Source organism: Corvus brachyrhynchos, unplaced genomic scaffold, assembly GCF_000691975.1.
Source record: "Corvus brachyrhynchos isolate BGI_N302 unplaced genomic scaffold, ASM69197v1 scaffold101, whole genome shotgun sequence".
Classification (NCBI taxonomy): domain Eukaryota; kingdom Metazoa; phylum Chordata; class Aves; order Passeriformes; family Corvidae; genus Corvus; species Corvus brachyrhynchos.
The window spans coordinates 23,177,852-23,202,707 of record NW_008237239.1 but is presented as its reverse complement, the minus strand read 5'-3'; the positions used below and the strand labels follow the sequence as shown (position 1 = coordinate 23,202,707).

The following is a 24,856-nucleotide window of genomic DNA, read 5'->3' as shown; positions in this document are numbered from 1 at the left end:
ACCATATTATGTGCTAATTGTTGCTGGCCTCTGTATAATGTTTGGTCAGCCTTCCAGGTCCCAGCAGGAAATGGTCTGCCAGCTGAGCTGACCACAAGTTTGACAAGGCCAGTTCTGAGGGCATTTTCTGTGCTGCTGGTACCTGCAAACTGAGAAGAAATTAATTTGTATGAATTTCACACTGACACTGAAATTTGATCAAGCTTTACTAAAGGAATGATAATGGCATTTAGTTAAAATGAAAAAAGAGTGCAGAACAGTTCTGCCAAACATCCATACGGACAAATACTTTGATCAGGGAACAGCCTGATCTGCTGTCTTGTCAGTTCCGATGCAGCATGTTTAGGGTTTTGTTCCCAAGTCTCTGTATCTCTGCCACCCTCTTTCTGCTCTAGCAGCAGACACAGGCTATGAATGCACTTCCTACAGGAGCAGGAAAGGTCAATACACAATTCATGAAGTTTCTCTTCCAGGCCAGAATTCCATTGCACAAAAGGAAGGACAGGGGGAGCACTGTTCATATAAAAAATACATAGCAAAAAAGTCCCTCTATTCCATATCTTCTTTTTTCTCCTGGTACTTTATTTTGTACTTATTTTGCTTATTTACTTATAACTTCTCTCTCCTGGTGCATGCACATTTAGCAGCCTGTTTTTCTCAAGGCTGATTTCAAGCCTTTGACAGAAAAAAGAGCAGTTTTCCTGACATACCAGCAGTCTGAGCCAGATGTCACAGCTACCTCAGCATTCTCAGGATGGCTCTTTCAGAGACCTTCAGCTTCAAAGCTGTCCATGAACATTCCATGTTTTTATTCAGGGACTAATGAGAAAGAATAGGAACAGCAGCCACTTTTCAGGAAGATGGGAGAAACTGGGAGAGGACCTGATAACAGAGCAGTGATTATTTACTGTCTAGGTAACAGTGTAAAAATTTTATCTAGATATCAATAAATTTACTGATTATCTGACAGAGACCACAGTCACTTCCTTGCACATATCTGGGACAAATTTGTTCCACAGCAGTTCATAAATGCAAGAAACAACATGGCCCAGAAGAGACAAGCAAGTCCTCATCTCCATCATGAGATTGTCACACTGAGAAATTCAGATCTGGAATTCTTGGAGGAAGTATAAAATGGCCAAATGTTAACATGGTCCCATAAATACATTTTTTGCACTAGAATAAAGCTTGATGTTTGCATGTTTACCCTTCCCTGGGTCAAGACTGTATAGCTTTCTTTCCTTTTTTTTTTAACTAATCTATTCTCTACCTCAGACACAGCACTGCACAACTGGTCTGCTGTCATCATACTCAGCCCAGTAGATCAGTAGAATCTTCCTCAGTAATTGCCCTCATTCATTATGAGTTATATTTTCTCTGTAATAACGTGCAATCCAATAGGAAAAGTTATTCCAAGATATAAGACAACTGAAAACCTCCCTGGAAAGAAGGACTGTGGTATTTAATAATGATCTTGTATTTGAGTCTATGAATGGAGACTTTCTCTTCAAAGCTGTAGGTTGGTTTGGGGAGGAGGAGGAGCTAACTGCTCTATAAACCCTTTCTTCACAGTCTCACAGTTAGAGCAGAGAATATTTCTTACAGAAACTTGCCAGAAAAATCTAAAAAAAGGAGTGGAGAATGAGACTGTAAAAGTGGATGGTGCAGTTCTGTGCTAAAAAGAGCTTTGCTTTCTGAAAAGAGGTGAGAGAGCAAAATACACAAATACAAAATAAATTGTACTGAAACTAATGAAGACTGGCAGTTTCCTAAAATGTGCTTTAATACTCCTTAATCACTCCCCAGAAATACTTCCATCTTCAATTTCCTTGCTTGCATTCCTCCTCTCAGCTTCCTCTCAAATCACCTACTAATTAAACAAGACTGTTAGCAGCAAGTATTGTGATGCAAGCCAGAATGCAGGTCCTTACTGGTGAAATACTCTATGGTGTATGGGATGCAGACCATTCTCATGGCTCAGAACAGATAAAAATCGAGGTTCCATTACACAAAACCTTATTTTTCACAAGCTGAGAAGTTCACGTCTACAGCTCTCTCTACATGTAAGTTTAGATGCAAGGGATCAATTAGTTCAAAATTCATCAAGAGGAAACTGATAGACAAACATCAAATTTTTAAAATAAAGAATTTAGACTAAAATACCCTACATGTGGTTTTAACCCAATCTAAAAAATTCATGATTTGAAGTGTCCTGTAAGAAAGCACTCTTGTCTCTTCAGCCTCAGAAAAATATTTGCCTTCCTCATCACCTGTAAAAAGAACAAGGAACCAAAAAAATGAACTGTGCCAGAAGGCTGGGGATTGTGAACTTTTGGAGCTTCCTGCCAGAGGTATCTGAGGAGGATGATGGTATGAGGAGGTTCAAAAAGGGAAAAGCTAAGTTCATGGTCAGCAGGTTCACAAACAGGTACAGAGCAGCCCTACAGTCCCAAACATACACGATCCATAATTCTGGATGTGAGGGGAAGACAAGGGAGATGGACAGCAGAAGGCAGGTTTGTGTGATCTCCCTAAATAGCTTCTACTCCTTCTAATATTAGAGTCAGAATCCTGGACTGCACCTTGTCATGCCATTTCAAAGGTTTTCGGTACAGTATTTAAGAGCAATATGGACTCTCCTTCAGTTTCCCTTCAAGACAGTCACCATTAAACAATTAATTAAGGAGATTCCGCCAACAATGGCAGGTCTGTAGCTGGATTTCAAGCAAAACCACTTTTCTTCTAAAGTCCCATATTTTCATGGTTACTCAGTATCAAATATTTCCTGCAGGAAAAGGCCTCACAATAAAAGGCAGCCTTTGAAGTTTTCCTTACAAGGTTCCTAGGAGGAAGACTTTCACTCCCACCACTGCACAGTCAGTAAATATGTAATAATCAAAATGTATTCATATAACACTTTCCCAGGAAGAAGCCAGCCTAAAAAAAACCAAATTAAAATGCCCTATATAAAAATACTGTAAATCTAGGATTATCCTGTGTATATCAAAGTTATCCAACCGAAGGGTGCCTGCCTACACATAAGGCTAACATGAAATTTTCAGTCTTACAAAACATCCCAATTTCCCCAAAGTCTCACTGGCAAAAAAGAAACAGTTGTGCAAGAACTAATTTAACATTAACCCTTGAAGGGAGTTTCTAAAGGCTCCTATACTCTACTACAATATTTTGGCTTTGGACCACTCCTACAACACCTCTAACCTCTCAATGGTGCTGCATTTCCAACAGCCACAGCTGCCCAGGCCCAGAGATCTGCCCAGGACTGCACATGCAGCAGAACTTTCCTCAATTTATGAGTGCACAAGCTAATTCTGGCCTCCAGAATTAGCAGAATTCTGGCCACTATTTTTAAAGATTTGATTTTGGACTTCTGGGCACACAGATTTAGAAAGGATTCAAGAACATACGCACTTCTGTATTTAACTTTACTTGCACAGTATATGATTCTAACAGTAGCCTCTCAGTCAGACTTTTAGTAGGATGGAGGTACAGCTAGGACAATATCCTTCATCCTAACAGTAAGAAAACAACTATTGAATTAAATCTGCAGCAATGACTCTCCCCACTATGCCCCCAGTGTGAGCTGCATCCTCGAGATCAGCACGCCTCATTAGGAATCAGGTGGTGGTTGAGTATTTGCTTCTGCAGTGTTGCAAATTAAAAGCAGTTGACAAATTAAAAACAGTTAATTGTGCACTAAGTGGCAAATTAAGTATTTATCTGCTTTGAAAATATTAATAGTGGGAAACGATAAAGGCAAGTGCACTTACTGCTATAAGCACAATTTAGATAAAGGAATACACATTTTTGTAAGGAGGTCAACAAGAAAAAGCAAGAATTTCTGAATATTTTAATCTTCATCTTTTATATACGCTATCTATGGAAAGTATAAAGGAGTCTGAAAAAATATTTTGAGGATTTTTTAAAATCCTAAATCCAGACAAAAATCCAGTCATCTAAAAAATCCAGTTCAGCAAGACCATTCTTATTTTTAACCACCAAAATGTTAATACAGAGTAAAAAAAAACACTGAAAGCCAAGAAAGAACAGAGGTTTTCAATCCTGATTTACTGATTTACAAGTATCACTGAAATACCAGATTTGTTTGGTTTCCCAGTTTAGGTCCCCCTTTTCCATTTCCTTAACATGCTTCCAAATCACAGCATCATCAAAGCCCAGCCAAGATAATAAACAACCTGGTAAAACTATCAAGTGTTATAAGCTTCATTATGAACTGCAAATATATCTATTTTTTTTTTTTAATAGATCAAAATAGATTACTGCAAATGAACATCTGCAAAAGTAGGGGTGCTCCGTGCAAAACCCAGCCTGCTCTGTATCCACCACTTGGAAATGCTGCTCTCTGCTGACATCTGGTTAAAAGTGTCAAGGAAGAGCTGCTCCCTCCTTCCTCTGATTTGGCCTTCGTGGTGGACAAGGGACAGATGTGCAATGGGAGAAGTGTGTCTGACAGGATTTCCACCTCCATCATCTTCATTTCATATGTTACCAGCTTACAGCCCATGTGCCACAGAATTAAATACTCCCACTTCCCACTAAAAAAGGGACTGATGTCCCAATAGTTCCTCTCCAGAGAAAAAAAAAAAAAAAAGGTTTATTTGCATTCCATTCTAAACCTTGGGAACTATTTAAGGCAAATACTTAAATTCGGGAAGGACCACTGAAATTGTGTTGCATATTACATTTTCAGTGATGTTAACGAAGTGCACAGAAGAATAAATGCTGCTCAAAGTGTCAGTTGCTATTGTATATTATGTAAAAAAGGGAGTGTATGATGTAGAGAAAATTGAAAGAGGTAAATATCTAGCCTTGCTTCACATTCAAATTGCAAGAGGCTTAATCATTGGCTACAGTGTCTTTTGTCTAGGATTTGAAAGTCAGTGTACTAAGTCTTTGAGCCAGGTTTGCTCATTCCTGTGGGAGTTAAGGAAACAACAGCTGAATATAATTTTATCAGGCTGCAAACTTAGCTGATCCCTTGAGCTCAGTTTCTTTATCCTATTTCTCTAGGATCCACAATAAGCCCTGTGCTAATTGTGGATCCTAGAGAAATTGTCAGGGCTCAGGCCACTTGAAATTAGGAAATGGAAGGAAAGAGCATTGTCTTATCCCAGTGGCTGGGATCTCTTCCAAACCCACCTAGATCTTTAGACCTGGGTATATCCACAGTGGCAGCAGGTCCCTGTGCTCTCTGGATTAAAGATGAAGTGCAAGATGTGCAAGGACAACCATACCTTAAATTTCAGCCTGTGCTGAAGAGGTTTGCTGAATCCTGATCCAGCATGAATGTGGAAGTTTAGCCTATTTCTGAAGGGTTGGTAACATTACTTTTTTTGACAACATGAGAACATCCTGTTTTGATAAATGGCACATTCCCTTCCTGTAGCATTACTTCATAAACCATGTTTCTAACAGTCTGAAGCAGTTTCAGCAGGGAAATACTGTGAGAATTGGCTGTTGAGACAGCTGAAAGCAAGGCTGGCTCTTCAAACCTCTCCTTCTTCATCCGTCCACATCCCAAGAGATCAGTGTGCTGCTCTTCCCTCACCACTTCTTGCCACTCAAACAGGAGATCATATTCCCACAATCAACACTTTCAGACATCACCTGCATGTTCTTCACTCTGTTTAGTACAGAACAGATGGTTCAAACCAATCCAACAACCAACAGTGCCCCAGATCTGATCAGGGCAGTCCACAGGCAGAGTTGGCACAATTGTGGAAGTGTCAAGCTCCAAATGAGAAGTAATGAACTCTTTACACACACCAGACAGATACCAAAACACTTCAATCATGCCTCAAGGGGGCAAATACACTAATAATTCTATACAGGTAAAACATTTTCTTGATGCAGAAGCAGCTATGGCTGCAGTAGCCATGCAGGAGTAATTAGTACCTCTAACAACGATAGCTCACATCTCTGATAAGAAGCAGAGACAGATCTGGACAGACCTTCTTCCAACTACACCCCCAAGCTCATTCTGTTAAAGCCTGAGGTGGAACATCGTTGGGGAATACAGAGGGGATGACTATGGCTCACTCATTTCATTAACTTTTAGAGCACAGCAAGATGGGAAAGCTAAAAAGGAAGGAAAACTGAAGAAGGCTGAAGACACCATTCATTTTTCTTGAATAGAAACAACATTAAAAACTGCCTATTGTTTAGGTACAAGGATCAAAACTGACTTGCCAAGGTCTAAAATATAATCAATCATTTATTAAGGACTTAACTGACAAATCTTATGAGGAATCTCTATAAGAAATCCAGCTGATGGTCAATCAAAATGCTTGATTTTTTCAATTGCCAGCAAAAAATATGGAGAAACTAATAAAAAGCCTGTCTGCTTGAAAAATGCATGATTTGTTAGTCTCTACCTGTATTGTAAATACCTTGGTATGTGCAGGCCAAAATTTGAAAATAAGCATAGTCAAAACATGAACGTTTGGTGCTGTAATGAAGTGGGACATGATATCAAAGACATCAAATTATTGTTATCTCCTTGGTTCGTGTGGCACCAAAATCTGACTGGAGGGTGGTCATTGCAGCATTGAAACCTTGCAGTTGAGAGGTGAATGTTAATTTTTGGTAAAAACTGTTCCATAGCAGTGCTGAGTAAAGCCAACAGTAAATGAGTTCATTAACTTCTTTCAAAAATATCTGTAGCATGTCTCTGCCCCACAGGGAGAAGCTTCAAGCTACAGGAAGTTCAGTAATAAAGCAAAAACTTAGTTGAAATAGTCAGGTGTTACTTTACTACATCCTCACTGAAGTGATGATCCACCAAAGTGGATTATTTAAAGGTAAATCTATTTGGTACTTCAGTATCTTGAAGTCAATCTGTTGATAAGTTTTCTTGAGTCCCCAGCCTATACAGTTTATAGCCTTCAACTTGTTTCTTATTGATCATAAAATTTTTTCATCATTAAAAGAACAAAATTATCTTTAAGAAATGTAGGGGTGTTTTACCAGAACTGCCAGACTGTCAGAAATCTGAAAAGGAATGTAAAACTCTGCTCAGGACTAACTCATCCACACTTGATTTGACCATACATGGCTTTCCTGAAGATGTAAATGGTGACAAAGCCTTTATTTGTTAATCTGAAATGCTTACACTCAAATAAAATATTATTTCTTCAAACACATTAATAAATCTGTCTTGGTGAATCAGTTGCAGGTGCCATACTAAGAAAATGGAATCTCGAGAGACATAACAAATAATTAAATCCTTGCAGGAAATTCATCGCTTTTCCCAGCTACCCACAGGAGATTTACATGTAAAGCTTATATTGAAGTTACTTGTAATTAACATTAAGCACTTAAAAGAACACAGAAAACTGGAATGCTGGGGAGGGGGGGGGAAGTAAGCATTAAGATCTATGTCTTAATTTAGATCTGCAGATTTTTATGTTTATAAAAGTTTTGGGGTTATGAAACATGTACAAAGGATGGCCCTTCAGAACTGAGACTTTCAGTATTATCCTACTGTTCTGGGATGGGTACAGATGAAAAATGCTCCATTTTAATCCAAGAATAAAAAATTCTCTAAGTGCTATTATGAATCTGGATGCAATTAATTTGAGAAGCAGTTCTGATTTTGTTTGTTGGCTTAAATAATTGCATGAATCTGGTTAATACCTGTAACCAGGAATATTCCACATGGCTTTGACATGAACTTCCAGCGTTTCACCTCTTTTTGTTACACGTGACTGTATTGACACAATGTTTTGTAGATTTAGGTAGGATAATTTCCCTCTGTGTGGGAAATCTGTGCTGAGGTAAATCACATTACTGCAAAACTGATTGAAGGATAATGTGCTCCTAACCAAGTAAAGCCAACAAACTTCAAATGAACACATGCAGAGTTTCCTAAAGTAATATATTGCATTAGGGGATATGAAGTAATGTCTCTAAAAGAATTTTGACCCTAGAACATTGCAAATCTAATTGGAGGGCACTCTGGACTGGTTGGGGAATGTCAAGAGGAGTGACAGTTTTCCAGTATGACACATGAGTTCAAATATATTTACATAAAAGTCTTTAAATCTTTAAATAGTGCATTCAGTGTATATAACCAAAAATTAACTGGAACACACTTAGGAGCAAAGCTGCTAGATCCACCTGAATCGTACAGATTTTCACTGAATGTTTTGTATTGTACTCATGTGAAGGAATATCTGTAACTCATGAATGTCCCACTGTGTTGGTGATCCCAAGAATGACATGGATAAATATCTACGGAGTTATAAGAGTTATGAGCCAGCTACTATAGGAACAGATGGAGCAAAGGTTTTCCTCTCTGTTACAAAGTGAAGACATTCCTAAAATCCTATGTATTTTTGCAGCAAAACCAGCACCCCCTCCAAAGAAAAACAGTGTTTTGCCTTATTAAAGTGGTGATGAAGTACCAAAGTATGGCCCAGTGTAGAGGAATGGCTGGGTGAACAGGGACATGTATACGTGCACAACCCAAGCTGTGTTTGTGAACTGTCCTTGACTAAGGAAAAAGGAAAAGGACAATGCTGATGTGGCAAGGATGTTGGGAAGGGGATGCTGACCGCAGAAAGAGGAATACTTTTGTTAGTCAGTCACGTGCATATTTGTTTGTAACCAATCGCTTGCTATTCAGGGCCGCGAGAACAGCAGCTGTGCTCCAACAGCATGGGGCTTGCTCGTAGAACTATGGTGTAACTATGTGACCAGCAAGACAACAAACGGAGTTCCAGCATATCTCTGTGAGAAGCGTGGCTCATCCCGGCAGATCTCTGGCTATTTCTGGCGCCGGAACAGGGACTGTTCCTCCGAGGAAGATACGCTCGCTGATCACCGAAAGGAGGGTGACGGCGACGAGCGACAGAGATCCTGCGGGCGGAGAGTGTGGACCGCGGGTCAAAGGACGTCGGTCAGGCCGGTAAGAAGGGTCGCTACCTTCCCTCCGTGATACCCTGCTAGCATGGATTTAGAGTTTGCGGCAGCGCAACAACTGCTCCTCGGTATCCTCGCTAAGCGAGGGGAGGAAGTCAAGGAAAAGGATCTAAATAAGCTCGTTTTATGGGCGCGGGAGCATGGACACTTGCGAGTCCCCCCCCTCTTCAATGCAGCCGAGTGGAGGGAAGTAGGGGATCACCTGTGGGACTGTACTATCCAGGGAAAAGGGAAAGAAATAGCGAATTTAGGGCCCACCTGGAGAACTGTTATAAATACCTTGAGAAATATGCAAGCCGAATCGAAAGCAGCCACGGCTGCGGTGGAGGCAATTGCAACACCGCTGGGGTTGTCGCTCCTGCCCGAACTGCGCAGGGCGGGGGGCTGAGTGGACTGTTTAAAAGCCCGAGCGCAACAAAAGGGCAGAAAGCAGAGATATACTTTGAGACTGTCACTGAGTTCCTACAGGAGCAGGAGAAAGAGCTCTTGCAAACAAAGCCGAAAGAGGAAGTTACCGCCACCACGCCTCAGAGCAAACTGGAGGCAGCGGCGGAAGTCAGGGCTGAGCAGTCAATGGGCGGAGCGACGGGCGGCCCTTCTTGTCAGCCGCGCCTCGAGCCTGCTTGCCCGGCCCCTCCCGCTCCGCTGCCGGCCGGACCTCGCCCTGAACCACGGAGCGTTCCGCTGCCCCACGATGGTGTCCCAGTGCCGGAGGTGGTCAATGAACTGCCCCCGGCCCCGGGGCCTGGAGGGGATCAGCAGGCCTTGGGGAAATGGGCCCATCAGATTGAAGAGGCCGTGCGCCGGATGGAACATCGTCTTGATCGCGCTCTGTCCTTTATGGAGGAAAAGCTTAATCGGAAACAAGAACCTGAAGCAGGTCTTACGGGACTCCCGAAGGCCGTGGCCCAGACGGCCCTGCAACTACAAGAATGGGTTCAAGTCGAGCCCTCCCCTCCACCTCCCGACTTGGATAGCACAACACTGCCGCCCTGCGCCACAGGCGCTCCCCGTACCTCTCGGCTGGGGCAGAGGTGGTCCGGAATTATAAAAGATGTTATCTTAGAAGGGGACTGGTACGCTGCAGGGAATATCACATGCCCTGTAGTGTTCGATCAAAATGGGCCACAATATGAGCAACACGACTGGAAAGTTCTACAGCAGGCCAAGAAGTCTGTAACAGATCATGGAATAAAATCTGATGCTGCCTGCATGGCCTTAGAGTGGATTTTTACAGCAGATACCAACTCTCCTTACGGACAGCACTAACCTGGCCAAACTTCTGTTGACACCATCCCAGTTCCTTCATTGGGAGAGGGAATGGAAAAGATTAGTGCAAATGGAGGCCCACCGCCCATGACAACAAAATGACCCCTTATATGGCCTCAACCCAGACATGCTGACAGGGACTGGAGTATATGGACACTTACAAGTGCGGCAAGCGATCCATGATCGGACTGGGCCATGCAGCATACTGCACATCAGAGGCCACCTCTCCAACCAAGGCTTAGGCGAAGGCAATGGCCGAGCTGATGCCTTGGTTAGCCCGTTATTGAAGGCACCTCAAGACTCTTTTGCAGCAGCCCATGACAGTCATGCTATGTTCCACCAATCCGCCAAGGCCTTGCAAAGACAGTTCCACATTACCAACACTGATGCACATGGGATTGTGAGGGCCTGCCCACAGTGTAGCCAGCATGGCTCAAGTTTAGACCTCGAAGTAAACCCAAGAGGGGCTGCAGGCATGCGAACTGTGGCAGATGGACGTCACACATGTGCCTGAATTTGGGCGTCTAAAATATGTACATGTCAGTGTAGACACTTTTTCCAAAATGATATGGGCTACCGCGCAGTCAGGAGAGAAGGCAATCCATGTGATTCGCCACCTGACCGCGTGTTCTGCTGTTATGGGTATACCAGACTCCCTAAAGACTGATAATGGGCCAGCTTATGTGGGGGGTCAAGTGCAGAAGTTTTTACAACTATGGGGTGTTAAGCATAATACCAGCATCCCCCATGTGTCTACAGGACAGGCTATTGTAGAACGGGCCCATCAGACAATCAAGGAATATTTAGCTAAACAGAAGGGTACTGAGCAAACAGATCCTGTAGTTAGGCTGCAGCAGGTACTGTTCACTCTAAATTTTCTGAGTTTGGCAGGGGATGCTGAACAGCCCCCCGTAGTCACACATAACAGCCATGTTAAGCTATAAGCTACCCAGGGGTACAAATTTGTTATAAAGACCCACGGATGGGACACTGGGGGGAGGCAGCTCCATTGTTATTTAACAGTCGAGGTTATAGTTGTGTTTCTACAGATACCAGACTGATACGGGTTCCTAGCAGATGGACCAAGCCTGCTCCCAGTCCTGCTGTTGACACAAAAGGCTCCAGCGAGTGCGTGACCGACTGAGCCAGGACGTGGCACGTACAGCAGATGTTCCCAACCTTTGGGAAGTGAACCTTCGCTTGGTGGCTGACAACCTCACATTTGGACAACCACTCACAGAGTCTGGGAACAGTCACCGAGTGTGCATGCTAACCGCTGCAGAAATTGTTTACGCTGGTATAATAGCTTGTGCTTGTGCTTGTGCTGTGGGGGCTGTGGGGAACAGCTTACTAGGGGAACTTGGAACATAGACGAGCAAGGTAGTTTATGCCGAGAATGTTATCAAGTGCCTGAGACAAGAAGTTTTAGGCAGTGTGCATCCATCGTGCTCGGGATATTTTGTTGTGTTTTTGGGTGCATACGAAAGGCTTTAGAGAACGTTGTTAATCGGGCTTGGCTTGTGCAAAGAGAAAAAGAGGGAATTGTAGAGGAGTGGCTGGGTGAACAGGGACATGTACGTGCACAACCCAAGCTATGTTCATGAACTGTCCTTGACTAAGGAAAAAGAAGAACAATGCTGATGTGGCAAGTCGACAGGTTGTTAAGAAGGAGGTGCTGACCTCAGGAAGAGGAAGACTTGTGTTAGTCAGTCACGTTCATATTTGTTTGTAACCAATCACTTGCTATTAAAGGCTGTGTGAACAGCAGCTGTGATCCAATAGCATGGAGCTTGCTTGTGCATGCTTGGGGAATTAGGGTATAACTATGGGACTGACAGTAGAATAAACAGAATTCCATCATATCTCTGTGAGAAGCATGGCTCATCCCGGCAGATCTCTCTGCCTATTGCCCAGAACAACAACGGCTGTGCAAGCGCAGGCCTGGATTCTGAGGCAAAAGCATTCTGAAACTTGTGCTCCAGTGCTTCTCTTCTGCAGTGGAGAAGAGATTTCTTGAAGAAGCCTTTGTGAGTGGTTTTTGCAGAGGTATTGGCAATAACAAGTGTACACTGGTTTTCAGGAAAAGTAATGAATGACAGTGTTTTCCTGCAGTCACTGAGGCTCTCTGAGGCCAGCCAGCCCAACTACCCCTTGGGTTTGCTGCATGGCTGCTCCTGTACACCTTCAAACCTTGCTGAATCTTCACATGCAAAACCTGTGCCATCTGGGTGTCACATTCCCTGGCTTTGCTTTTTTCCAGGTGGTTCTTTGCCTGTCAGGAGCTCAGCCTGGTATAGTGTGCTGAAGTGCCTTCACAGTAATGACAGTGACACTGCTCAGGCTGCATTAACTTGGCTGCTTCATGAATGGGACATAGAGGTTGTTCCCCAGCAGATCCTCTGTTACACAGCAAAATGAAGTCTCCTCTTCCCACAGAAAAGATGTAAGGCACATCTGTCATGATCTGTTTGGACCTCTCAAGTCTGCAGGACAAGACACTCTGTAAATTAAGCTTCTCTCATTAGCTCACTGGGAAAGAAAAACACGACAAACAAAGGCTCCACCCCTTTGCACATGAATTCACCTCTTAGTTCATCCCCTCTCCAACTGTCAGGATCTTTAATTCATAACTCTCAGCTCATGGTCTGTAACTGCTGTACCACTGAGCAGAATAGTTACCTACCAACTGTGAGAGTGCTCATCCTGCCTCCCTCCTCCATCAGTGTGGGCATCCCCTGCATCCCACTGGGATGCACAAAAGCCTGAGCAGGCTGGCTGCTGTTGGAGCTGTTTCAAAAGCTTTTTGAGTGAGCTGACACATTTCTAGTGCCCTGAGTGGAAGCTGATCTCTCCCATTGCCATGAGTTAGGGAGCTCTGAAGAAACTGCCCCCAATCAGTGTGCAAGGATGATGGATGGATGGATGCATGGATGCATGGATGCATGGCTGGCTGGCTGCAGGGGACAGTGGCTGCATAAGGACTCTCAGCCTTTCCTGGTGTTGTAAATGGTCAGAATTCTACAGTCAACTTTAAGTTGGTGAAGAATTGAGGAGACTCGTTGAGGGAAACTTGAGCTGAGCCCCTTCCTTATCTTGCACCAGGCTTGAGCAAGGGCTGAGGACTGAGGGCTGAGGATGTCTGGAATGTGAGGCACAGAAGAGCGCCTGCACCTCTATACCAGCCAGTGGCCTCACTCCCTTCACTGTGTGTAACAAGCCTTGTTGTAAACCTGGTCTGATAAGGAGATAAGGATGTGCACAAAGACTCTCTGGTGAAGGCCAGACTGCCTTTACTGCCACCCCAGCATGTGGAGGAGGACTGAAGTGTTTATTCTACCTTTTATGTCAGCTATAAATTCTGACAGAAAGTAACCAGGACCCTCATTAAGCTCTATTTCCATATTAAGTTTCACACCCCTAAGAATGCAAGTGAAAAAAAAGAGACGACACGTCACACATGTGTGACGAAAGTCACCAAAACTCCAGCTGTAAGATGTGATTGTTCCACCCCACTGGGAAGAGTCAAAATTTATAGTATAAAAGGGGGGCTTTGGGGCAAAAAGGACAGCAGGAGAAGACACCTCTGCTCAGGATCGGTTGACAGACTGTGTCCTTCCTCCTCTCCTGAGGGGACACCTTTAGGTGAACTTTGCACCTCCAACTGCATTGGAGCAGAGGTGGGAATATTCATTTCTATATTTATATTGTTACTAGATCTCTGTTGCTATACTTTCTGTGGCAACACATGCTAACATGTCTGTAGTTAGTTCATTTATCACCAGCAATTCTGAGCATGCTTTTCTGTTCCTTCAATAATCCACATTATTTGTGAATCTGGATCGTGCAGGTCCTTACTGAGCACAGTTACAGTGCTGAATTAGCTGTGACCAGAAGTCACAGCCCACTGATCTTTTAGGACCAGCTGGAGCACAGGGGGTTTATTTTCTGACAAATTTCTACACCCTGAACACAACAGGCTCTAAGACACCCCCTCCATCACACTGGTCCTGGTGTTTTCATGGCCAGCATGTTAGACTGTCTCACTAATTCAGCTGAAAATTAATTAAAATACTTTATATGTGTATTTATCTCCTTGCCAGGTTAATTTTCAGTCAGATTAGAGAGCTAAGGCATCTGACCAGAAGCTCAGAGTAGTGATAATCCTAAAAGAAGCACTAAAAATAATACCTTTTAAGAATATGAGCACCACATTCCATGATGTTTCATCAGATCTTATACGTCTTTGAAGACAAATCAACTTTGAAGTCCTTTTTGTCTTTAGCATCAATGAATTTTGGAATTAGTATGACACTAAACTTGCATGGCTTAAGTGATAATTGCATAATTTACACAACTGTATTATTGCTGGATGCTAAACTTCTGAGATACTTGATTTGAATGTCAGAAAATCACAGGTATATCTTAGAAATTGCTGCAATTACTGTTGTTAGAATGGGGAAAATGTATTTTCTACCAGTGGAGACACTAAGCTTTTATAAAACTAAATGGGTAGAGAAGAGTAAGTGTTGGGAATCTGGCTGGGGAAAAAAAGGCTGCAGCCTTGTTCCTTTGCCTTGAGAATGCTTACAAGGAATTTTAGGTACAGCCTTGATTTAAGTACAAAGTGATGTGTTCCAAAAGGTCTGCAATAAAGTATCTACTATTTGTTTTGGCTAAACAACAGAATAGTTCATTCAAAATCATTAGTTACTGCTTAGTATCCAGTCTTCTCTCGTACTGCCATGAAAGATAAAAAAGGTTTCTACAGAAGTACATCTACCCATTGCCACTTTACTGTGTTCTTGCCAGTCAGGCTCCAGTCCATAATGTGAAAATGATGCTACTTTAGTTTGTCATTTTAATCTCCTTTCACGCAGGTGTGCACATTCCCTTTGGGTAATCAAACTCTATTTGCTTGCCCTGTTGTTGATTTGGTTCTCAGATGCTGTTTGCCTACCTTCAAGATGTGGCAGAGGTTCAGGAAAAGGTTTTTTAGGAGTTTGCTGCCAGAAGGTGTTAAGGTGACCACCCTCTGGGTGTCGCAGCTGTAAGCTTCTTCAAAATTAAACAAAAGCTGCATTGGTAGACAAAATAAAACACAGTGATTTTTTTGCCACCACTGAGGCCATCAGTATTCATACTTTTAGTCTTTGATAATGAAGATTTGGAAATGCTTGACAAATTCTTTTTGAAAGTGATTGCTATTTTTCTCTTGATTCTTTCACTAGTTTTCTGCAGGCCATAATTTAGGAGGAATGGAATTAACACTAGTGCCAAAATGGCTACATGAAAGACAGCTGCATTCTAAGTTACTAAATTTTAATTTATTTTCCAATTTTGTGTAAAGGAAATGAAAAATAAAATGAAATTAACCAATTACAGTAATATTTTTTCAACAACTGTGTATGATAAAATGCCATCTTAATACTGTGTTGACTCCTGCACAGGCATTCAAGAATTTAAAGAATTACAGAATCTAAAGATTATTCAAAGGTCTTTTGGTTCTTATGTCTAAATTACTAAAGAAACTAAACATCTTCTTTTTTTTTAAATATATTTTTTTGTTTATTCTTGCTTATTTAACCTTAGAAAAAGTGAGAATATATCTGGTAATATCTTCCTAATATGCACTGAATTTTAGGAGGCAAGTTAATTCTTCCATTTGTTCTCTTTGTTGCTATAAAGACTGCATGAAATAGCTAGTACTGTTCACATTATATAGTATTCATTCCAGAAAATTATGTAGTGATAAACAGAAGAAAATATTTAGTGGTGAATTTGTCACATTCTTCTGGCTGTTTTGGAAATATCAGTAAAAACTTGATAGCTGGATTTTAACCTCTTGCTTAGATAAATATGCAACATTATTCTCCTACACATTCATTTCAATATTTTTTCATTCCATTTTAGAGGGAGATGCTTGTTTCTGGTTGAATCTGGTTTGAATTGCACATATATTTGAAACCGTACTTTATGTTTGCCAGTACCACACTCCACATTATAAAAATTAACTGAAGAAATCATGGTCTTGTTTCATTACATTGCTCCTCAAAGTTCTGGGAACCTTCATTGTTACTGAATATGTGTGTATATGTGTCAATTAATGATTGCTGTGATGGGAATGTTCAGGAGACAGATAAGCAAATTTTAAACTTTTAAACGGAATTTTGTCAGACTGACATTCTTTAACTACACACTTTATGCTAATGATTAGTTCATATCCACCTCAGTCAAGCCACTGCCCTCTGGATGTGACTGTCCAAGAAATACCTTGTCCACCAAACAGCTCACCCATCAAATCCATCTCTCTGCAAGTTAAAGGGAAGGATGTTGTGGGGGACCATGTCAAAGGCCTTACAGAAGTCCAGAGAGATGATGTCCACAGTCCTTCCCTTGTCCATTGATGTGGTCAGCACAGGGATGTTTGTGGGTACAATAAGTCTCTGCCTCAGATATGTTTTTCATGCATCTATCCAGTTTGGGAGGCAAAGCTTGGGAGCAGGTTTAGAAAGCTGCTGAGTTGAAAACCTACTTTCTAGTCTGGAAAACCAAAGTTAGAGGAAGCCAGACGAACAAGACCAGTTTGAATGTAGCTTTTTCCTGGGAAAACAATTAAGGATAACTTGATCTCCTGCTGTACACTTTACCAATTTCTGTTCTATTTCCCTTTCTAAAGCAACAAAGACCATTATACAAATGCCAGAGTAACTGTTGATAACAGCATGGAAGACTTACTCTGATAAAATTGTTAAGGTCCTGTCATCTTGCTGTGTAGGGGACTAGAATTTTAATCTGGGGAAACCTGAGCTTTATTTTGATGTTTGTCTAGTGCCAAGCACAGTGGATTCTGCTTTATGACTGGGGATTTTTGCTATAAGTAAGATGAAAATAATAATTAATACAGTGTTCCATTGCAAAATGAGAGTGGTTGCACTAAATTCAGGCTGAATATGGACCAAATGAGACGATGGAACTCAATCTTCATGTTGAGATGAGTAAACAAAATCCCATCACACTTCAGCTATTCATTCTCCTTAGGACCATCCTTTATTAGCATGTAAATAATATCTGTATTGTGTATAATGAAAAAGATCTTGTTAACTGTTCACAAGAGATTGGTTTCCCCTTTAGTGGAAATGTATCCTATAGTTGAGATGATTCTGATAGGTTTTTAATTAGTCCTTGTGTTAGGAAGAGATTTCTTTCTGTGGATTTGGGCTGTGCTGAAAGTATATGGATTAGATCTTTCACTTGTACCTAAGGGTAAAGGACAGGGAAAGGCTGATGGACTTCTTCCACTTGAACAGACAAGTGGAAAAGGCATAAACTGTCAGACTGTGTCTGCCTGATTTTACAGCTGCCAAAATAGGAAAACAAATTGAGTAAACTGAGTTCTTAATTGCATAAAGTCTGAAAAATTGACATTTATGGAATGCATCATTAAAAGTAATAGATGATGAGTCATCTTCTGAAAAAAAATTTTTTTTGTCTTTGCTTGTCATTAGTCAGAGCCACTTTTATTCATTCATGCATTAATGCTTAGCAGATACAAAGCGTTTTCCCTAATATCAGATTTTTTGTAGGTGGCAAGTTCATCAACATTCAGTTGGGGCACTTTAAATGACCCAACTGCAGAATATTCTTTTAGTATGTTCAATCAAAATCAGACTTGTCTTTTGAGATGTTTTAATGTCCTGAAATCATATGACCTTAGATGGCAACCCTTCTATAAACTGTCTCTATGCGTTAAGAAAAGCAATTCTAAAGGTTTTTTTTGTTGGACTTGTTCAAATTCTTTATATTTCTTAAATGTCATATTGAGGCAAGCTCTTTGAAGTTAATTCATGCAATAAATAAGTTTGGTTATGCTATTCCTCATTTTGAAGTCATTGACAAGAATACTTCAAACACGGGTAATGAAAGGCAAGCACACTTGAGTTGGATGTTGGCTGTTTGCTGTCTTTTCTCTCTTCCACACCAAGGTGCACACATGGCTCCACACAAATCACAGCCCCAAAAAGAGTGTTTTGATTTGGAGACCACATAATGGCTTTGTTACAAAACAGGTTGTGGTCTTAGCCCACTTATATTTTTATGGTGTGTATTCCCCCACAGAACCTGAGTTGAAGATTTTGTTACCAGAGCTTCTCCTGAAGAGCAAACCTCCCTCTGGACACCCCAGTGCTACTACCAAAGGCATAAAACTCAGTGCTGCTTCTCGTCATCTTAGTCCTTCCTGCTACTTAGTGTGACATATTTTAATGGTGTTATTTCAAAGGAATTATCTGTAAAACACAGGAATTTCTGGTATTATTTCAGTTGTCCTAAATTCTCAGCTTCTGGATTACTCATGGTTTCAGTTATTTATGCCATTGAACAAGTGGTTTATATTAATACAGACAAAATCGTCTGAGATTTACATAAATTATTTTCAAAGAATAGAGAGAGTTTAAAGGAATTTTATGTAAATTAAAAAAAAAAAATATCCAGGAAAGACCAAACACATAGCAGCTCTCTGGACTTGCTAGGATAGAAAATAAGACTAGGCCTTTTGAAGAAAGTGCTATATTTAATTGCTTAAGGATTTTCTTAAGCATTAAAAAACTGTCCTTCACTTCTTTTTTTTTTTTAATAAAACCTTTAGACAACAAAGTAAATCAGGGATATCAAAAGCAAAGCGGCACTGGTGTTCCAGCCATCTCCCTTGATGCCTTTTGTATTCAAGGTCTGTAACTCTTCTGTGGCCTGACTGCTCACCAAGGGCCCGTTAGCAGCTGGTGATAAAAGCCACCAGGACACCCTTTGGTACCTCAGAGCTCTCCTGCCTCTGACTGTGGTTCTTGCCAATGTGTGGAGAGTGGTTTCAGCCTTGGTAATTCCACTGCTGCTTACCAGAGTGCTGTTATTTACAGCGACTGCTCCAGTGCTTAATTGGTCATACACAGCCCATAATTGGTCACTGTGCCCCTGTAGTGCCACAATCAGCCACATTCTGCTCCCTCTCAGGACTTACTCGTGAGCATCAGCGTTTGCTCTCTTTTATGGAATCAGTGCTAAACTCTATTTTGCTGACCATGTTTTTTCCAGGAGAGATTGATCTCGAAAGAGCATAAATCAGACAAATAAACACAAGAAAACTGTGTTTCTATTAAACTGTTTTATAGCAGTCTGCCTGCTTGCAGAGCTACTATCAGAACATCCGAGGAAAAAATCTTAACCAATGGATATTATTCTCACTTCTGACCTGGCTGACCAGGTCATCTGTTAATGGGAACTTAACCAGACCAAGTCACGTTACTATGACAAGACCCCTTTTTCAGAAAAAGAAGACAGCTGCTTCTAGATTTCAGAAACAGCTTGACAAATGGAACAAAATCCTACAAGTAAAAATAAAAAAATTACAGAGCCAAAGGAATTCTTTAGGAAAAAAACCCACCTGCTAATAAGAAAATAATCAGTACAAAGAGAAATACCAAAATATTTTCTTCCAAACAAGATATGATTTTTTCAATTGGGGTTGTCCTAAGTTTTCACTTTAAAAATTTCCATAATATTGAAATAATATTGAAGGTGAAATTAAGATTTGTTATTACAGAGACTGTGAACTTCTGTCAAAAATAGTATTGGAGGAAACCTTGCATTTGAAAACCAAGACCTTCTGGCATTTCTGTTGTTCGGATCTTTCTGACACCATTTTTCTGAAAAGCCGGCAAAGATGAAATCGCCGGAGTTCCTCCATTTTGAAATTCATAGGAATGTTGTGTACTTTTAAATAGAGTTTAAGACCTCTGAGTATTTTTACTTAGTCTAAAATAAAAATAACACCAGCTGGAGCCTTACTAGAGGCAATTCTTTTACCCCTCTAACAAGAACCAGATCAAAGAAGAAATACAGGGTTTTTACAAGTTTTCTCTTTCTCTGTTTTCTGCTCCATTATATCACAACTCCAGTGCAGGTAATTTGGTCATTGAGGCTGATGAATGGCATGGGTTTTCCTGTGTCACTTCTTTATTGGGTATAACATTTCAGGAACAGTCATTCAGCTGCTCTGCCTCCTCCACTTTCATCGTCATTCTTTGCTCTTGTTTAGAACGTCCTCTGTCTCGAGTGTAACTGTCTCAGTTATTTTGAATTTTGAAGCTGTGTTTTTTTAAGATGTGTGAATTAGGTATGTGCTACCCCTGCTTACTATGACTTTCAAGACTGGGGGATTTTTTTAAACTCATTCCACCTGCAGTGAAATATTTAAATTATTTTGAATCCCTTGTGTAAACACAGTGATCTTATGATACAGCTTCAGCAACAGACCTATGTGCAGCCCATGCCAACCACTCTTATTTTATGGTGAAGGGACTGATCAGGGAAGGAAGAAGACCTGATTTACACATGGTTTGCTGAAGGTTCAGCAACATTCAAAGTACAGCCACTACCCTGAAGCTTGCTCCAGACCAAAATGTTCATTTTATATGGAGAAGATGCCCAAAAAGAGAATAGGAGATTATGTAAGAGAAAAAATATGTACTGCAGGGAAAGTGCAGTTCCTTGACAAAATTCCCTGAGAGGCAAAGCTGAAGTTTTTGCTGTGTGAACCTTCTCCATCTGGTTTGAGGAACTCTACAGGAACCCATGTCATGGTTCTTTACTATGGAAAAGAGTGAAAACAGTGTCTGAACCCATGCCCAGACTGGGAACTACTTGTTGGAACAGAGTTATTCTACCAAAACTTTGCATTGTCACAAGATTAAGAAATGCATCTCAAGTGGTGATGGTGCTTGAACTGTAGAAGTTAATTTCAGAAAGTTTATATTTAACTCCCAGGAGTCTGTGTGCTGCTGTAGAAAGGGAAGCAATATCCGTCCTGAAAATTTAACATTATAATAACAAAACATCAAGGGAGATCCCAAGAGGGAAGCAATACAGAAAATGTTGATATCATAAACCAAGAATTTTCAGGCAGGCTTTGAAATTGTTTAAAATGATTGCACAGAATAACAAGTGGGGGAAAATGTAAGAAAACACATTTTTGTGCTCTTTATAGCATTTTGCCTCTCTGACAACTCTGTTTCTCAGAGCTGAAGTAGTTTAAAGTGTGTTCAAGTAATTACTGGAAACTGAGTTGCTTATTCTATCTCATCCTACGTATGACTGTGCATCCTTCAAGAGCACTACAATCGCATGTAGAATATATTAATGTGGTCTTTACCCTGACAAAGTCCTAACAATTCTTAGTAGACAATTGGCTGCAGTTAAGAGTTAGACATTTTTAGTGTACAGAACAGAACTTACAGCTTTTTCCCTTGCAATGTTAAATCTGCAGATGGTAACTTCTCTGTCTTTTCGTAGTTGAATGGCACAAGCAGAACCCTTCAGCAGAGAGTTTATATCATTATCTCAGCATGGTGAATAATTGCAAGCATCAAAATCAACACTACAAAAGGAAGGGACTTCAGAAGGCTTCAAGAACATTCTGGGTAAGTATACAAATGCTCTGCTGTAAGTTGTAGGAATGGCTACTAAAAAGCATATCCACATGATCAAAGTCAAAAGCCTTAACTATCAGAAGACTGCCTTCTGTGTTTTGACAGCCTCCCATTTGTCTGTGAATAACAAAGTTGAAGAAATTATTTCACATCTCTTTCAGCTAAGTGGATTTATAGCTGGTAAGACATAAACATTGATGGAGATAAATGAGAATATGTTATGGGATTGTATTTAGTATTTAAAATTCAGTGATACTTTGAAATCAAATGCTGCTTCTTGACAGGGATGTCATTGGACATTTTTGATGTCTGCTTGGCGCTCTGAACTGCATGCTGTGAAAGGCTCTGTCTCAAAGAGGTTTGTGTGATGTCAAATCAAATTCAGAAGGTGAAGATACAAAGTGTCTGCTCTGTCAAGACTTTTTATTGGGATTGTCTGCGATGGGCACATGGGTGCTTCACTTTCTTTTCTCTTTAATACGTGAGAAATAAGACAAAGTCATTCCAGATCCTTTCCGTTACAGAGTCCTGACCTATCATTCCATGTCTGTGTTTTTCAATCTACCCATCTGTGACTAAGTGGCTTCTTTAAATACTGCATCATTTCTGAGCCATCCAGCACAGATACAGAACTCCACAGTGATCCCACCGTTACTTCTGTGAAGGATTCCAGAGCCAGCTGCCAAGCACAATTGTCTAAAGGCTTCCTTTTGGAATCATCCACCATGCAAAATACATCACTCAAGGGAATCATGGCCAGTACCTTTATTTTTTGAAGCTGGTAAGTCTACATTTCCTGCTCTTCTTCTCCTCATGTAATCTCAGAATAACTGATATATTTGGTTCTGCATGTGTTAAGATTAAAATGACTCTGCATGTGCCCTGTTTGTATCCCTGTGCATTCCACAAGAGAGGATGGCCTAGGGATCCCTGTTCTATGATCATTCAAGGTGAAATCTCAAGAAGAGTGAGGAATTGCAAGCAATAAAAGCACTGCATTCCATTTTCCACTTTCATTATCATCACAAACTCCCACAGTGTTCCATAATTTTATCTTTCAGAATGCCTCACTTTCCCTGTCACTGCCTGGGATTTCTGCTTGCTTGCTTATTTTCAGTGGCCCTCCATGTTTGGGTTTTACGTTGCATTTCTTTTCGCATTTCATAGCAAATATACATAATGATTAAAACACTGTAGAATCTTTATTTCTGCCCTGGGTGATATTCTGAGGGATGAGAGTTACATGGACAACGCTCTCAGGCACATGGTGTGATCCTTGGGGTGTCCTGTGCAGGGCCAGGAGCTGGACTCGATGATCCTTGAGGGTCCCTTCCAACTCAGAATATTCTGTGAAATTAGATGTTATCCTTGTCCTCATTGCAAACTTCAAATTTGCCCAAAAAAATTATTCAGGGTATATTGTAACTTTCTAATGTAACGGCTTACTACATTGTAGAGAGAACGAGCTCTTCAAGAATAACGGTACACCTTTTCAAATATGACCTATACTTTGAAATTTCTGCCTCTTTTTAAAGACCTTTGAATGAAATCTGAGTAAAACATAACTTGTTGCTTTGCAGTTTTAGGTGGTTTTGAAATACCACTGTATAATTAACTGCCTACATTTTCTTTAATCTTAGAAATTGGTACATGCAGGACTGGAAGGAGAGCAATTACTGCTGCCTGTAGCTGGCCAGCCCAGGTAGAGAAGTTAATAGAGTTTTGCTATCAAATTTTGGAACCTGTGTCCATGTGAAATCAATAACCCATTATATTCTTAGCTGTGCTTCTTTGAAAGCACACCCTGAGGTTGGTAAACAACTATTCACAATTTCAGATTTTAGTATCTTCTCAGTAGAATCCAATGTACGTTAACATCAAAATTTGGCTTTTCTTTGCTTTAGTAGTTTACACAGACACAGCTTATTGCCAGCATCAGTGTTTTTGTACTTAAGTTTCTCCCATTAATGTATATTAACACTTATTAACAAAGGAAATGCTGTGCATTAGGGGCATGAGATCAGAAAAGCCATGATTGAAAACTAATTTTTTTCTCTGATGCCTTTTTTTGTTCAGTCTTTTTTACTTAAGAGGAGAAAAGTTTAGGTGTGGTTCGGATTTTGGGGTTTTTTGGGGGGGTTGGGGGGTACTGGGGTTTTTTTGCAGAAAAATGTGTATCAGGATTTTTTTCCTAACAAGGTAGGTATAGAGAAGAGTCCAGACTAGACAGTAGGTTTGAGACCTTAAGGCATCTATGTTGTTTGAGACCTGTGTTGAAATAATTTCTTTGCTTGATCTGCTGCATTTTAAAACTAAGCCATTTCTGTTTGTAATTAGCAGTATTTTTTGGGAAATCTACTTAGTGTTTTGCATGCAGATATGAGGTTGTCATATCCATGATCTGAGTTAGTAAGATGCAAACCATTGGATTTTTAAAATTTTTTTCTCTGTTGGTTAGTTGGGGTGTGGGTTTTATATCCAAAATAGAACTGGAAGGGAGTTGTGTATGCTCTTACCTGATTAATTTCAGAATTGTTTCAAGACAATGATTTCAATAAAATAAAAGGAAAAGCTCATGTTGGATGTTCTTTCAATACCACCTTAATTAATATTGGCAATCTGTTTTCAGACTTCTGTTGGTATAATATTGCTTTGGCCTTACAGGTGGAGGGAAGACTACGAATTGATTGATTTTGAGAAAAATCTTTGGTACTTTTACATAATAGAGTTGTTTTCTTGAAAACCAGATGCTGAGCTTGCTTTGCACATGCAGTTCAGGGATGTTTGCTGCTTGCAGACTTTGCAGAAAAAACCTCCAAATTCCTGGTTTATGCAGAATTATGAGACAGAGTTTTAAAAGTAAATGAAGTAACGCGTATTTATTTGAATTTTACACTGAAAAACAATGCTAGGAATGCCACATCACCATTTCATTATAGTTGGGTTGCCTGTGCATTGCTATATAAATATAAATATAAATCAATTCCACACCCTGTGATGGCTGTGATTAGGAAAGTAGGTTCACAAGAGTGAATGGAAGAAGAATGAGCAGTGTGTGACATCCTGAGGAGATCTTGGAAGTGACCTTGTGGAGAATCTGTGGGCACTTGCCAAAAGTCAGTCAGAAAGGGTGTTTGTGTATATAT

The 24,856-nt window shown here is 40.6% G+C and overlaps 1 long non-coding RNA gene across 1 annotated transcript; it reads left to right on the top strand.

Moving 5' to 3' along the window:
- Position 1: 1 nt before the first annotated feature.
- On the top strand, positions 2-18,101 carry LOC108445639. Its single transcript, XR_001860585.1, has 2 exons — positions 2-8,947; positions 11,266-18,101. It is a non-coding gene; the product is annotated as an uncharacterized LOC108445639 (long non-coding RNA).
- The last annotated feature ends 6,755 nt before the right edge of the window (positions 18,102-24,856 follow it).